General features: G+C 34.2%; 1 protein-coding gene across 6 annotated transcripts in view; it reads left to right on the plus strand.

The window, feature by feature from the left end:
- Positions 1-951: 951 nt before the first annotated feature.
- Positions 952-14906, plus strand: part of LOC145252785 (neuroglian-like) — a 362878-nt gene continuing 348923 nt past the window's right edge. For 5 of the 6 annotated variants that reach the window (XM_080112733.1, XM_080112729.1, XM_080112732.1 and 2 more), the window contains exon 1: positions 996-1514. The gene's annotated coding sequence lies outside the window, so the exon portion shown is untranslated. Of the gene's footprint in view, positions 1515-14906 lie in introns of all 6 variants that reach the window. The other variant, XM_080112730.1, reaches the window with a different exon arrangement.

The following is a 14906-nucleotide window of genomic DNA, read 5'->3' on the forward strand; positions in this document are numbered from 1 at the left end:
AATACGAGTGAAGAAGAATATGGTCATTAAAATAGGTAAATAATAAATTAATTAAATTGATAAGGGGGGGGGTAAGTAAATAAAAAGCTATATCAAACAGCTAGCAAGTAAAGAGAGAGGGGGAGATGGCAGCGGAAGCGGAAGATGAGAAGGAGAAGAATACGGCGAATTAAAAGAAAAAAAAAAAGGAAAAGAAAAAAGACATCAAAGAGAGATAGGAGGGGGCAAAGGAGGAAGGAGAGATACGAAAAAGACTACCGCGAAGAAAAAGAAGACGAAAAAGAAGGCATCGAATAGAAAAGAGGGAAGGATGAGGATGAGAAAACATCGAAGAGAAAGAAGGAAAAGAAGAGAAAGCAGGGAAATAAAAGAGGAGAAGAGGAGTAGAGAAAGAAGCGAAGGAGAAGGTGAAGAAAATGGTAAAAAAAAAAAGAAATAAATGCAAAAAAAAAATCGGCTGCTTTGAAATAATGCGGCAAAGAGAAAGAACATTACAGCGAATTTAAAAACAAAAAGGGAGAAAAGAAGACAAACAAAGAGAGAGAGGAACGGAGATGGGTAGGTAAGAAAATACTATAACGGAGAGGAAGAAGAAGAAAAAGAACGGGAAGAGGAGGTGGAGGAAAAAGAGAAGAAGAAGAAGAAGAAGAAGAAGAAGAAGGAAGGAAGGAAGGAAGAGGAAGGAGGAGAAAGAGGAATAGAAGATTTAGGATGAGGAGGATGAAGACGATGAGAAGAAGGAAATGGAAGAGGTAGAAGAAGAGGAGGAGGAAAAAGAAAAAAGATGAAGAAGGACGAGGTGTAAGGGTGAAAGAAAAGGTAAAAATAAATAAATAAATAAATAAATAAATAAATAAATACATAAAAATTCGGCTGCTCTGAAGCGCAACTTATGGCCACGCTCGCCGCCTCTGCTGCACGCTTGCTTTCTTGCCGTCTGATTGGCTAGTCGTGTGTCACGTGGCCGCCGTTCTGCATCATTCCTCCTCCTCCTTCTCTCTCCCCTCCTTCTTACACGCTTCAAAGTAGAAGAAGAAAGAAAGCAACGCGAATTCGAATAAATTGTTGCGGCTGTCACCAACACAGGCGTGCGTTATTATGGTTTAATTTTTTGAAAACTACTTTTACCTCTACACACGCTCTACTGGCTACTAACTACTGGCTATTTTTAGTACTGGTCATTAAAAAAAAAAAGGCCAGAAAATAAACAGCGCACAAAAAAAAAAAAAAAAAAAAATACAAAAAACAAAACAAAAAAAACATCGTCCTTGTTACAACTGTTTGATTATTTAAAAAAGAATAAATAATAATCCTAGTACAACATCAACAAGACGACGTCCTCATTTTCCTTCGTTTTCCGCAAAAGAAAAAGGCGAAACAACAGTTTTGCGGGGATTATTATTATATCAACAATTATTATTCTAGTGAGGAAAACCCAGCATTAATGTAAAATTATATATACTTCTGAAGGCGGTGATTAAATTGTCTCTTACCAAAAACATTCCTTCCTGGTGGTAAGTTCCTTTTTTTCCCCTTTATATATATATATATATATATATATATATATATATATATATATATATAATTATTTTTTTACTATAATAATTAAATATATATATGTAGATATTATTATGTACATAAAAAGGTATACCAATACTGTGTTAACCACTGCTCAGTTGCGTATTTTTTGTTAAAAATAAATCTATATTTTAATTCGATTGTCCATCGATACCAGTGGTTTCACTTTCAGGCAATCGACTAAAAAAACCCGACTACATTCAGTATTTATTTTATTTTATTTTTAGTCCAACAGACTGGATTCGCAATGTCTCCGTCAAACCGCAGGTATCGATGGACAAAATAATTATTGTATATTTGTTTTTATTGAAGTTTCTAGCTTTTAAAATGGCTGTCATTTGGAACAATATTTGATGAAAGTGTACTGGGGGAGTGGGGGTGGGGGACCACTCGAAGACTTACCTTTAAGAAGTTCATTACAGGGAGGTTGAAAATCAGAAAATGCGTTTCGGAATAAATATCTTCAACCTTCCCATGTTAAGAACGGCTTTCCGAATAAACACCCTTTGGCTGTCGGGCAACCAGTGCACATTAACCGAATATTTTAAAGAAAGTATTTATAAGTCCATAACAATTTGATTCAGTTAATAATTTGATGAACATTGAATAAACAATAGGAGAAATCCTTCTAAACTGCGGCAATTTTTATTTTTGTACCAATCCAGAATGCCCCTTTTTGAGGAGGAGGAGGAACCAACCTTGTGTCTAACTCTGCCCTCGTGGAGAGGCAATTAAACAGGAACAATGTTATATTGTTACGTAATTATTTGGTTGTGAAATTATTAATTAAATCAAATTGTTATAAAACCATAACTAGTTTGGTTAAGATTGTATCCATGACGGCGATTTTAAAGCTGAATTCTTCAATATAACCGTATGTATGCGTTTTTTACTTTCATTTTTTGTTTCGTTCATCTACCCGCTTCCATTTTTGAATTAATTGGTGCTTATTCAAATTGGCACTTATGGCGGCAATTAAAAGTAGAGAAAATACAGAAAAGTCTGTATGATGTACGTTACCAGTCACAGAACGAAGATGAAATATTCCAAAAATCATGTAATTTGAGCGAGTATTTTATTTTTTATTCAAGCAAATAAAAGTTTACAATTAAGCAAGTCGTAGTGTTATCGTCCGCCATGATAAAATCCTCTGAAATAAGGAGAGGACACCTCAAACCGAAGTTGAGAAGTGAAAACTCAGCCTTATATTAAATGCAGTTTTGTAGTAAAATTGCTAAAAATTGTATATCTCCATTTTCTTAGTTTGATCGATTTATGTGATTTTGGGAATATGACATCTTCGTTTCTGTAACGAATGCATTATACAGACTTTTCTGTATTTTCTTTACTGTTAATTGCTGCCTTGAGTGTCAATCTGAAAAAGCACTAATTAATTTCTTATGTAAGAAAGTATTTACAGTTTCGTATTATAATTCAATTTAGAAAAAATGTTTTTTTTTTTTTTTTTTTTTTTTTTTTTTTGTTAATCGATTTTGCAATAAAATCGCACGAAATGTTTAAATTAAAATCCAGGCGTGTTTTACAATACACGGAAAAAAGTGATGAAAAAAAAAAAAATGGTTACCAAAGGCAAGATAAGTTACTCTTCTACCTAGCCGGATAAGCTTTTAGTGTTTGTTTTCACTTATTATAAAATGTTTATTCAATTCGAAAAACAGTGTTGAGAGGATGTTTACGCAATTATTGTACCGCGCTATTTTTCAAATAATGTTTTCAAGTGAAATTCAAGTTCTACGATATCTTTTCTGTTAAGTTCAACAATAACAATTTAATAATAACTCTGCTGTACTTTCACCTAACAATGTTAGGTGAAAGTACTGAATAGTTACAAAATACCCTCCCCTCTCCATGTTAAGAATGGCTTTCTAAATAATAACGTTATTATTTCAGCACCGTACACTAAGATAAAAACAATAACTTGGGAATATTCTGTATTGGATACGATATTATTTTTTTATGATGTTTGATTTTAGCTTGACAAATCTGCAGAAAGTGTCAGGGGACTTTACTTGAAGAAAACAATTGTATTATATATATAGATGTCTCGTATATTATATTATCGTTGTTATACTTATCTAGTTAAAGAACGTGGTTATAAACTTGAGTTATCGTTCTTCCTTAGCTAGCATGTTTCTTGGCTTGTTAATAAAGATGGCGATTATATATTCTTCCGGTCAAGTTTTCATTTCGATACGATTCAACAGTATTTCTCAGAAACGCCTCTATTCTAAAAAGTAATAATGATAAAAATAAAAATAATAATAAACATTTTTTTAATCGATCGAACGTTTTATGATGTGCTGAAATTTAAAGCACATAAACACTTTCGACATTTAATAACGTATTTCTTTTTTTTTTTATGTTTTTTCTGTATTTTTTATGACCTGCCTCACCAGCGTGATATAAACCCCCTCCCCATGTTAAGAACGGCTTTCGGAACAAGCACCCCAACCTCCCCATGTTAAGAACGGCTTTTCAGGTGGGGTGGGGGGTCAGAAAGCCGTTCTTAACATGGGGAGGTTGGGGGTATTTATAATAAGCTGAGACAGTTCGTAAAAATACCTTTTTTACCCTATTTTAGTGATTTCTGTTAATCCTTGTTAATATAGAAGTAAAATTTAGGATTAGATTTATTTAATAATAAAAAAAAACCAGACAAATCTTTATTGATTTACATACCTGCCACGGAACGAAGATATCATATTTAAAAAAAAATCACATAAATTGATCAAGTAATTCATTTTTTATTTAAGAAAATCAAATTTTATGACAAGCCGAATCGGACAGCCGGTGCGGGTAGACGCCATATTTTTTTAGGATACATTACAATTGCAGGACGGACAACTCAATTCAACTATCGAGATTTATCTATATCTCCATAAGAGATGATCATCATCACTGGCTGCCAAAAATACTTAATCGCTAAAAATCGTCAAATTTGATTTTCCTAGATAAAAATAACTACTTTTTTTTTTTTTTTAAATAAAAAGAACTACTCGATCAGTTTTCGTGATTTTTGGAATATGACAAACATCTTTGTCGTACGCCATAAAGATTTCTTTCCATTTTTAAAAATAAGCATAATTTGCAATATTCACCAGAAGTAGTACGTACATAAAAGTGAATATTGTATTAAAATGTTAACAATATTAGCCGTTAAAAATATGAATATATAAGTTAATATGAGATAAAATAAATAAAATGTGTTTTTTTAAGAAAATTTGAAAAAAAAAATGTATTTCATTGTTTTTCATTGAAATATTGAATATTAATCTAAAGCAATGTAATTTGATAGAAAGATATTTAAATTATCAATAATATTCAGTGAAATTTATTTTAGTTTAATTTTGTTATTTATGGACAAATTTAGATAAGATTGGAGGAGGGTGATTAATTTTTGAATGACATGACATGTGACAACGTTATTATTAATTTTTATCCTTTGCCCCCAAGTTGCTAATAATGAAAATAGAAATGAGATTTTTTTTTTTTCCGTATTTACACGTTAAAAATGAACTTTAAAATTTTATGATTATGGTTCAATTGACTGGATAAATATAACGTAAAATGGTCACCCACTTCCTAACCAGAAAACGTTGTTTTCATCACTTACTTTTTGTCTTGTTATATTTCACCCTAAATAATGATGGCGGTCAAATCGATTGCGAACTCGCGTATAACTATGTATATGTTACTTATTGCGACATGGCAATTTAATTAAATAACATTGCTTTTTGAATGGAAATTCAATTTTTCGGATTTCGATTTTGATTCTGGTACTGAAAAACCACCGTTTATTCTGTCCTCGGTTGTTGAAGGAGAAGTGCTTCCAGACTGAGACAGTTTCTATTTTTGTTCCATCCAGAGTTTCCCTTTTTGCAGAGCTGCCATTTCCCTACATTAAAAACTAGCATTGCCTAACTTTGCCCTCGTGGGGAGGCTAGCAAATAGTTTCGATAGTAAACAATTTCTCGGTTATAGTCAAGATTGTCATATCTTTTTGACTTCCGGTTGCTGTTGCCCATTTAGCTGGACATCTTCAAACGGACAAGGAAGCCCTTCCCTTCTTAACACATGGAAAAAGTGAAGTGATGTGTGGGGGAAGGTTCACGTTATCTGAGACCAAAAGGGATCATATTTTTTTTGTCACCGTCGTCCCGTCGACGGGTCAGAAAACAGTTTTAGACTGTTTTAACTTGTAACTCCTTTCTCTCTTCCTCATCGGTTTCTCTTTCTTTGTCCCGTTCTCTCTTTCTTTCCCTTTTTTATTCTCTCTCCCTCCCTTCACTCTCTCTTCCTTCCCTCTTCTCTTTCTCCCTCTCTCTCTCTCCTTTCGCTCTCTCTCTTCCTCTTCTCTCATTTAATTATTTACAATTCCATTCATTCCTCTCGCTTTTTAAGTAGTTTCACTATCTTAAAAAAACCATTGTACAAATATGACGTGCGTGCGCACGGTGACAAGCAAGCATTATAGTAACACCATCAGAGTTTTATGTAGCTTAAAAGTTAAGATGATATTTAAAAAAAAAAAAAGTGAAGTACTTCTGTAGTTTACGGACCGTGCTGAAATAATAACGTTATTATTTAAAAACCTATTCTTAGAATGGGTAGGGAGGCTTTTGTTAACAAATCTGTGATTTCACCTTAGAATTTAATAAACGAAAAGATACCGTAAAAATTGGGAGTGGTGGTAGTGGTCTTGTCGTTAACGACATCTCGGTGTCCCAAGTTCGAGCCCAGTGTGTTCCACAAAAATCACTTTCATTTAGGATGTTGGCAACCTTTATGTGGTTCTTCCTCTAAGTACCAGATGTGCTTATTATTTCTAGGAAGAATTCTGACTAGAAAATTATCGCGGAAACTAATGCCAACAATAGAATCTTCGGGTTGATACCATATGATGATGATGATGATGATGACCGCAAAAATTCAATTTAACTTGAAAATCATATAAAAAAAAACCGCAGGATCCTTAAACTGCAGAAGTAAAAAGAAAAGAAAAAAGAAAACAGGAAAAGATTCGTCAAACAAGTAACAAACGCAATTCTACTTCGACAAAATGATACGGAAAGGCCTCCTCTATTTCATCTTTTTCTAAATTATTTTTATCATTTATTCCGTGTTTCTGTTATTCGATGCTTTCTCTCTCTCACTCTTCTCTTACCTCCTCCTCTCTTACACTTCCCCTCTTTTCCCCTCTCTCCACCACACTCTCCTCTTCTCTCTCTCACTCTTTTCTCCCCCTCTCACACTTCCCCTTTTTCTCCCTCTTTCTATCCTTCTCTCCCTCTCTCTTCGTCTCTCACAAACATTGATGCAATATCACAGAAACACTACTTACTACTTACTATCTTCTAGTTTTACCTATACGTAAAAACTCTACATTTTATTTGCATCAGTCAACCTCCTACACACATGTAATTGTAGCCAATAATACGTACATTTTTTTCCCAAGACAAGGTGTGTCAGTTATCATTTTATCTTGCGGTTTTTGTACTAAACATGTTTTAAACACCTAAAACAACGTTTATAGGTAGATAGGTAGACAATTCTCCAGAATAGGGTTCCATTTCTTTTTTTTTATGTATACGGAAGATAAATGTAAATTTACAAATTTATTTTCTATAGTGTAGAAAATGCATAATCGGGTGCACGAATTAGGAAAGCGCAGGGAAAAGCGATGCTTGCGCCGTTTCTTTCTGCACAGTCGTTTGAGAGAGAGAGAGAGAGAGAGAGAGAGAGAGAGAGAGAGAGAGAGAGAGAGAATAATTAAATTGTTCCTATTTACAATAACTCCCCACGGGACAGAGTTAGACACCAGGGTCGTTTTTTAACGTGGAGAAAAGGAACAAAAATAAAAATTGTCTCAGTCGTGAAGGATTTATCCTCCACTGACAGAGAACAAGAAATTGAAGTGCAGCATTCAATGCAGCAATGCAGCATCTGAAGAACAGATACTACACTTTGATCTTGTCCTGATTAAATTGTTACCTGATCATTAATTATAAGTTAAATTACGTTTCTTGTTTTTCATTAAACATAAATAAAATTTTTTTAAAAAAAATGTGACCTTATTTTTAAACAAATGCCGATGTGTCTTTAGACTTCGTTGTAATATCCAAGAGGAGGTGCAAGAGCACCTTCGTGTTATTTTCATTTTCTAGGAAATTATAGTTAAAAACGCAAGCAGGAACACTAACAGGTTTCATTGACATCTCTAACGTCCCCCCTTCTCTCTCACTAACCTCCTTTCTCTCTCTCTAGCTCTTCCTTATCTTTAACAATGACACCCCGTAAAAACACTCTTTCTCTGTCTGTCTCCCCCCCCTCTCTCTCTCTCTCTCTCTCTCTCTCTATATATATATATATATATATATATATATATATATATATATATATAGCGATAGATAGATAGATGGATATGCACGCATTTTCATAACTTACTACCTAACCTAGCTTTACTCGCGTATTGAGCACTATTGAAGTAAATACTGAAAATTGAGACATAAAATATATCTCCTTATAAGATAGTATGTGGATAAATGAAATAATTCTGCCCCCCCACCCTATCTATCTATCTATCTATATATATATATATATATATATATATATATGGGGGGGGCAGAAATATTTCATTTATCCACATACTATGTGTGTGGGATATATATATATATATATATATATATATATATATATATATATATATATATATATATATATAATCACACACATAACTTCTCCATCTCTTTCTAGCCGCCTTCTCTTTCTTCAATATATTTATTCAGAACTGGTTTTGGGCCATTTTAGAGCGGATTATATTACGTACATTATTACATTATTTTTCATTATTATTATTCGTACCTGTCTTAATTCTATGCGCGTTTTATTTATTTACAAGTAAATAAGTAAATTCACACCACATGCATGCATGCTTATTATGCGCGTAATCATTCGCAACAGCTGCACATTTCAATGCATTTTAAACAGCATCCGAAATCGTGCAATTCTTTTTCTATCTCTCTCCAAATGTACGTTTACTACTGCCGCTGTGCTATTACTACTGCAATTCTACTGCACAATAACACGCACTAGAAATTCTAAAGCTTTTTTCCCGTTCAATTCTACCATAGGGATCGTTAGAATATCTCTCTTATTTCTATTTGTTTGTCGATCAAATTTCTATATGAATAGAATTGTGGCCACTTCTAGTGTGTCTGTGTTTCTCGTCTCTATGTGACTTACGCCTTAATATTTTTATTTTTATATACTCATAATCGATTATTTTTTAAATAAAAAATGTAATATTGAAATGCAAAAATGAAAAAAAGAATATCTTATTTTAAATGTAGTTAAATTACGAAATCAAATCCATCAAATGCATTTCAATTTTTTCGTAAACAAATCATCTATTTTAAGCTTTTGCCAAAAAAAAAAAAAATAAATAAATTAAATTAAAACAGTTAATTATGCAGAAAATACGGACCCTGATTAATTTGAAAAATTCAATTCAATTAACGTTACTTCAGCACGGTCCGTATTCTGCATAAATACTGCTCCGCTCACCTCAATTTTTAAATATTTTTACGTTGTTTCGAATATTAAAATCAGTTAAAAGTTACCAATTAAAAAAAAAGAAAAATAATTATTGTTTTGTTTGTAAATAAAAAAAAAAAACGTGGTGGGGATTTTTTTTTTTTTTTACTTAGGAATCTCCACTTATCAAGGCCCGAAGGGAAGGCCACTCGAGGATAAAGGTTAAGGTCGTTAATGATGTAACTTGGGAAGAATTTGATTATTTATGTGGACAGAAACAAGGACTTGTTTACATTGGATTTGAAGGCTACCATGTTATATTCAACCGGGAAGCAGATCAGTAGAACAGTGTTTCACAGCCAGGCAGTTCTGGGAAATAAGCTTTGTTCATGGTATTTGCGTTTAGATTTAGGCACAAATAGAGAGTGGGAGAAAGTGTATATAAAGGTTGTAATGAGTCGAGTCTTTTTGTGAAAGTTTGGCAAAGGGAAAGCATAGATTGGAGTTCAGTCGAGCTATTGCCATTTTTAAAATTTGATTTCTGTTTGACTTTTGATAGTAGGTGGGAATGGGGTGAAAGACTGCACAGATAAAAAATAGAAACTGTTAATTGATGTTAAACCGGTCAGTTGAGTTAGTACCACGTGGCCTACCTTTTCCAAAACTGAAAACGAAACTAGAATTTGCCACCCAATCTGTCGACTTGCACTTAACAAATAAAGTTATCAAAGGCAAGATAAGTTACTCGTCTACCTAGCCGGATAAATGTTAATGTTTTTACTTACTTTAAAGTGTTTATTCGTTTCGAAAAGCAAGTAGTGTAGAGTGTTACGCGAGAACAAGAAAAATGGCCGATATCTGATTCTTACATCTTTGAAGTCTCGATAATCGCTAAAAAATAAGACAAAATAATGGTAGCAACCCACCTAATAAATGTTACCATCAAATTTGCAGTATAGACAACAAAACGAAAAACTGATAAAAAACAAATATATAACAAATAAAGGTGAAATGTTAACCATCGCATAGTGTCACTTATTGCGTGATTTTCTACTATTGTTTTGTTTCATGTTCGAATTTTGAGCGATTATCGAGACTCCCCCAATGACCATCTCGTGCTGGCAATTTTTCTTGTTTTAAATAAAGATTCGACACTAGTTGTTTTTTTTAATTAAATAAACACTTTAAAATAATAATAATAAAACACCAAAAAACTATCCAGGTAGGTAGAAGAGTAATTTATGTTTCCTTTGATATATATATTGGTTTGTTTGTTTTTTTTTAATCACTTTTTCGTTTTGTTGTCTATACTGCAAAATGACCAAATTTTTATACAACGAAAGCGAGTATTAAGGTCCACATGTGCCCCTAAAGCAAATATAGTATTCTCAGAGGAGCCACTATTCTAGAAAAACAAATAAAAAAAAACGATCCTTATTTTTTCTTTCTAAGAAGTAAATAATTAAAAAATATATCAATATACAACGATGCGAAATTCAAATATTTAATTTAAAATAATAATACAAAACAAAAAGCACATTTTTCTTTAGAAATGAGCCTAAAAATATGTTTATTTATAATTGTATTATTTTGGTATTGGCATTCAGGAATTTTCACATTTCGCACATATTTTCAATCACGCATGACACAACTGCAACGCGCGAATATTTCATTCATTCTTTTTCATTCATTCACATGAAATAGTTTTCATCCGTTTACTACTACACTCAGACGTTACTATTCATTCAAAAAAAAATGACAGAATTCTCGTCATTCTGAGGAAATCCAACGATACTACATATATTATTAATGTTCACAATTTACTGAAAAAAAATGTGTATTTAAGAAAAAAAGCATACTCGTTCAATTTGCATTTTTTTTTTAAAGATATTTAATCGTGGGAAAATCCTATAGCTATTTCACTCACATACTAAAAACATGCACACGGAGGCGCATGTGCACCCTTCAAACGCACGCACGCACACATACGCATGCACGCACACATACGGACCCACAGTTGAGTAAACACACTCGTGTATATGCATACAATATGTACACATATGCACACAATGTTAAATCTCGTGCTATTTCCTAGTTTTCTGTCATTAATTTTCCTTTTCCTTCCTTTCTCTTGCCTTCCCTCCGTTCTCTCCCCCCCCTCCTCATTTGCAGGTTAAAGATGAAAGTGGATTACTCGCTCACTCTTGACCGTTAAGTGCAATATCTCTTCTGTCACGGGAAACCATCCTCCAATGCATTCGCTCTCCTTTCTGAGTGTACTGGGTTTATTGCGTGTCGCCTAAGGCATCCTCATTTGTGATGGGTAGGTTTACTAAGTACTCTACAAGCTATTTTTGTTTCTGGTCAAGAATGCATCCTTTTTAGAGATTTGGATTCCCCACTATAAACGGACTCTTTGTATGAACGTGCGTCTGTATTCGTCCACTGTACAAACCGTGATCATCCGTTCCTTGTGCTGATCTGGAGTCAGCGCTCAATCCCGGCACCAGTTACGGTATCAGTTACGTGGTTTCAGTCAGTGCCACAACAAAAAGAGTTCTTTCTCTAAATTAAATTACAACTCCGGTTACAAGCAAGAAAAGTTTACTTTGAATGGTGTGACAATGATATTCGTTTTCTTCTACTGAACAACAGACTTGCAAATAAAAACGAACATTTATTTCAACCGAATGCCATCCAATAGGTTTAAAGGCACATCTTGTCCCAGGAATTACACAAACCCAAACTGACCATGTGGCACCCAGGAAACTAACTGACCTCCTCACTTTTCTGTTGGAATATACAGGGTGTCCCAGAAGTCGCGCACCATGTAGATTTATATAAAAACCAATATGAATATCAATGAATATCAATTTTATTAATCAAAATCACAATAGATGCTCAAATTGTTCACCTTCAGCCTGAATACATGCATCGATTCTCTTTATAAAATTATCTTTTACTCTAATGAGGAATAAAATCTGAAACAAAAAAATATAAATATAAATATATGGTGCGCGACTTCTGGGACACCCTGTATATGTATGTAGTATGTGTATATATGTGTAATATATATATATATATGTCTGTGTGTGTATGGATTATAGATATATTTGCGTGTGTATGTAATGTGTTTGTGTATGTAATATATGTGTGTGTATGTAATATATATCTGTGTGTGTATGTAATATGTCTGTGTATGTAATATATATTCATATATGTGTGTGCATGTAATATGTGTGTATGTAATATGCGTCTGTAATATGTGTGCCTGTGTAATATATGTGTGTGTGTGTGTATGCAGTGTGTGTGTGTGTGTGTGTGTGTGTGTATTCTGATCCTTTGTGATAGACTATCCGGCAATCCACTTGAAAAGGCTTATCTACTGTCAATCTATGGACATAAAAATCTAGGGGGTTTCTCATCTTTCTTTTTTTTTTTAACTCTTAGCATGAACCTTTTCTGAATAAAGAAATAAAATTCTGGATGGTCAAAACTTCAAACCAGATGTATTTCCCCATTTCTTAATCAAATGTCTTACTAGCAGCAAGCAGTTCACATGCATTGCAACTATGCAGTCCAATAAACATGTTGTCTTGCACATGTTTACATTTGTCTAAACTTGACCGCATCCGAAGCAGGTAAACAAGTCCATCATGGCTGTTTTGTTTATAGGATTTTGCACAGCAACCAAGTTAAACAAAGAGTGACATTATTGTAGAAATTTAGCACCCTTCCTCATTCCTAAAATAAACAAGAAAAGGACATTCCATTTTGGGAATAAAAAATAAGCCTCGTAGGCTTCAGGTCAGTGCGTCTCTGGCGATCGGCTATAAATCAACCTCACCCATCAAAGGGAGACCGTACAGAACAGATATTACACTTTGAATGATTTATTGAAAATAAGAAATCAATTTTACTTGCAAACTAAACACCAGTTTTTCAAATTTTGAAAGTGTGGTAATGTGTGTTTATTTTCAAGAAATGTGACACAAGGGTCGGAAAATAAGATTTAAGAATCAGAGCCCCAGAAGAAGAGCACCCTGACTCTGCAAAAGATGCCTGTGCAGCCCCATCGGCATTCCTCGGCAGAAGCATTTCAGGTGATTAGCAATTGTCCATCTCGCCTGCTCTGACGAACTGCAAGCACTTGTACCCCCTTGACGTAAATACCCCTGACAAACCCGACAAGCAGCTAAATCCCACCCCTACACAGTAGAGATCTCTAGATGTAAGAGAGCTTTCTACTCCAGTAGTTTCTTCCCCAGAACTGTTAGACTTTGGAATTCCCTTCCGGGTCCCTACTTCCCCAACTGTATTGACATGCAGGAGTTCAAGTGTAACATGAACCGACATCTTGCTGCCAACTCAACAACATAGTACCCCTGTAGCTTATGTCCCTGATAGTAGCCCCCTACATCATGTGAAAATGTAATTAAAAAAAAAAAAATGTTGCCTGGTGTATATTATTTCTCTTCGATCCCACGCCGGCCACAGCCAACAATTTCTCGCCTTCACATTATTTGTCCATTTTCTTTGACACTTTGTTGCCTCCCTGAGCATTTGCTGTATTTTTTCACCTTTTTTTTTTTTTTTCTCTTGTGCCCACTTAATTTGCATATGCCTTTTTTCAGCTACTGCTGATGCTGCCAATTTCTTCGCTGCCAACACTTTCACACGCACTCATCTATAATATAAATCTCGCCTGTCTGTTGAAATGTATGTTTGCATGTCTGCCTAAAACTTTTGGCAGAGGCGACCGATTTTCACAAAATCGGCATCGTTTTGAAGCTTGACACTTCGGACGACAAATATCGAAGAATTGGCTAAAAAAACATTGATTCCTTCACCCTCAACTGGGCACTTTTCTACAAGGAAGGGGTCGCTTTTTTCGCCAATATTTTCGAAAGTCATCGTCTCTTTTTTTATTGACTAGCCTTAATTTAAACCTTTGCCACTTTCGGTTTGGCAGTGGACACAATGGCAGAGACATCACGTTTTATTTTTCATGTTCTTTTCCTCCTTTATGGTATGGGTTCAAGGCTGCCTGCTTACTGCCACTTTTTTTTTTTGCTCCACACATACCTTCGAACCCCCGGGTAACGCCCGGCACCCAAACTAGTATGCACTGTGTTACACTAGAACTGCACGGGACCATTATTACACCATAATCAACAAAGAACAGGTCATTACACGAATCATCTAATCTCTGGGAAATGTAATAGAGATAGTGGTCATGTGCTGTCTATCCTATATTTAACTAAACACATTCTGACCTATTTTATTTATTTATTTGTGGACTATTATCATCATCTTTAGTTGTTGGTTCACGACGTTTTGGCCAACTATTCCTCTGGCCTTCATCAGGTTGTTACTCATGACAGGATAGGAATGCTGAATCTTTAACTGTATCTTCAGTAATTGCTGCCTCACCACATTTTGGCCAACTAATCCTCTAGCTGGCTTTGGGTAGGATTGAAATCGCTATCTTTAGACAATGTTCACCTGGAACTGTAGAGATTAAATGTCTCCATCCACTGCGCCATGGTTCCTGAAGGGCAATCAAGGTTGTATTTGTTGGTCTTATAAATAAATAATTTTTTTTTGTTATCCATTGGCGCGTCCATACTGAATGGTATATATTATTTAATTATTGGAATTCTTTTTGAAACGAGTAATTGTTATATTTTATTTATTTATTTGTGGACTATTATCCTCATCTTTTATAGTTGTTGACGATGGCCAGAAGAATAGTTGGCCAAAATGCTGTGAAA

Source organism: Euprymna scolopes, chromosome 29 (assembly GCF_053919585.1).
Source record: "Euprymna scolopes isolate OS-2025 chromosome 29, ASM5391958v1, whole genome shotgun sequence".
Classification (NCBI taxonomy): Eukaryota; Metazoa; Mollusca; class Cephalopoda; order Sepiida; family Sepiolidae; genus Euprymna; species Euprymna scolopes.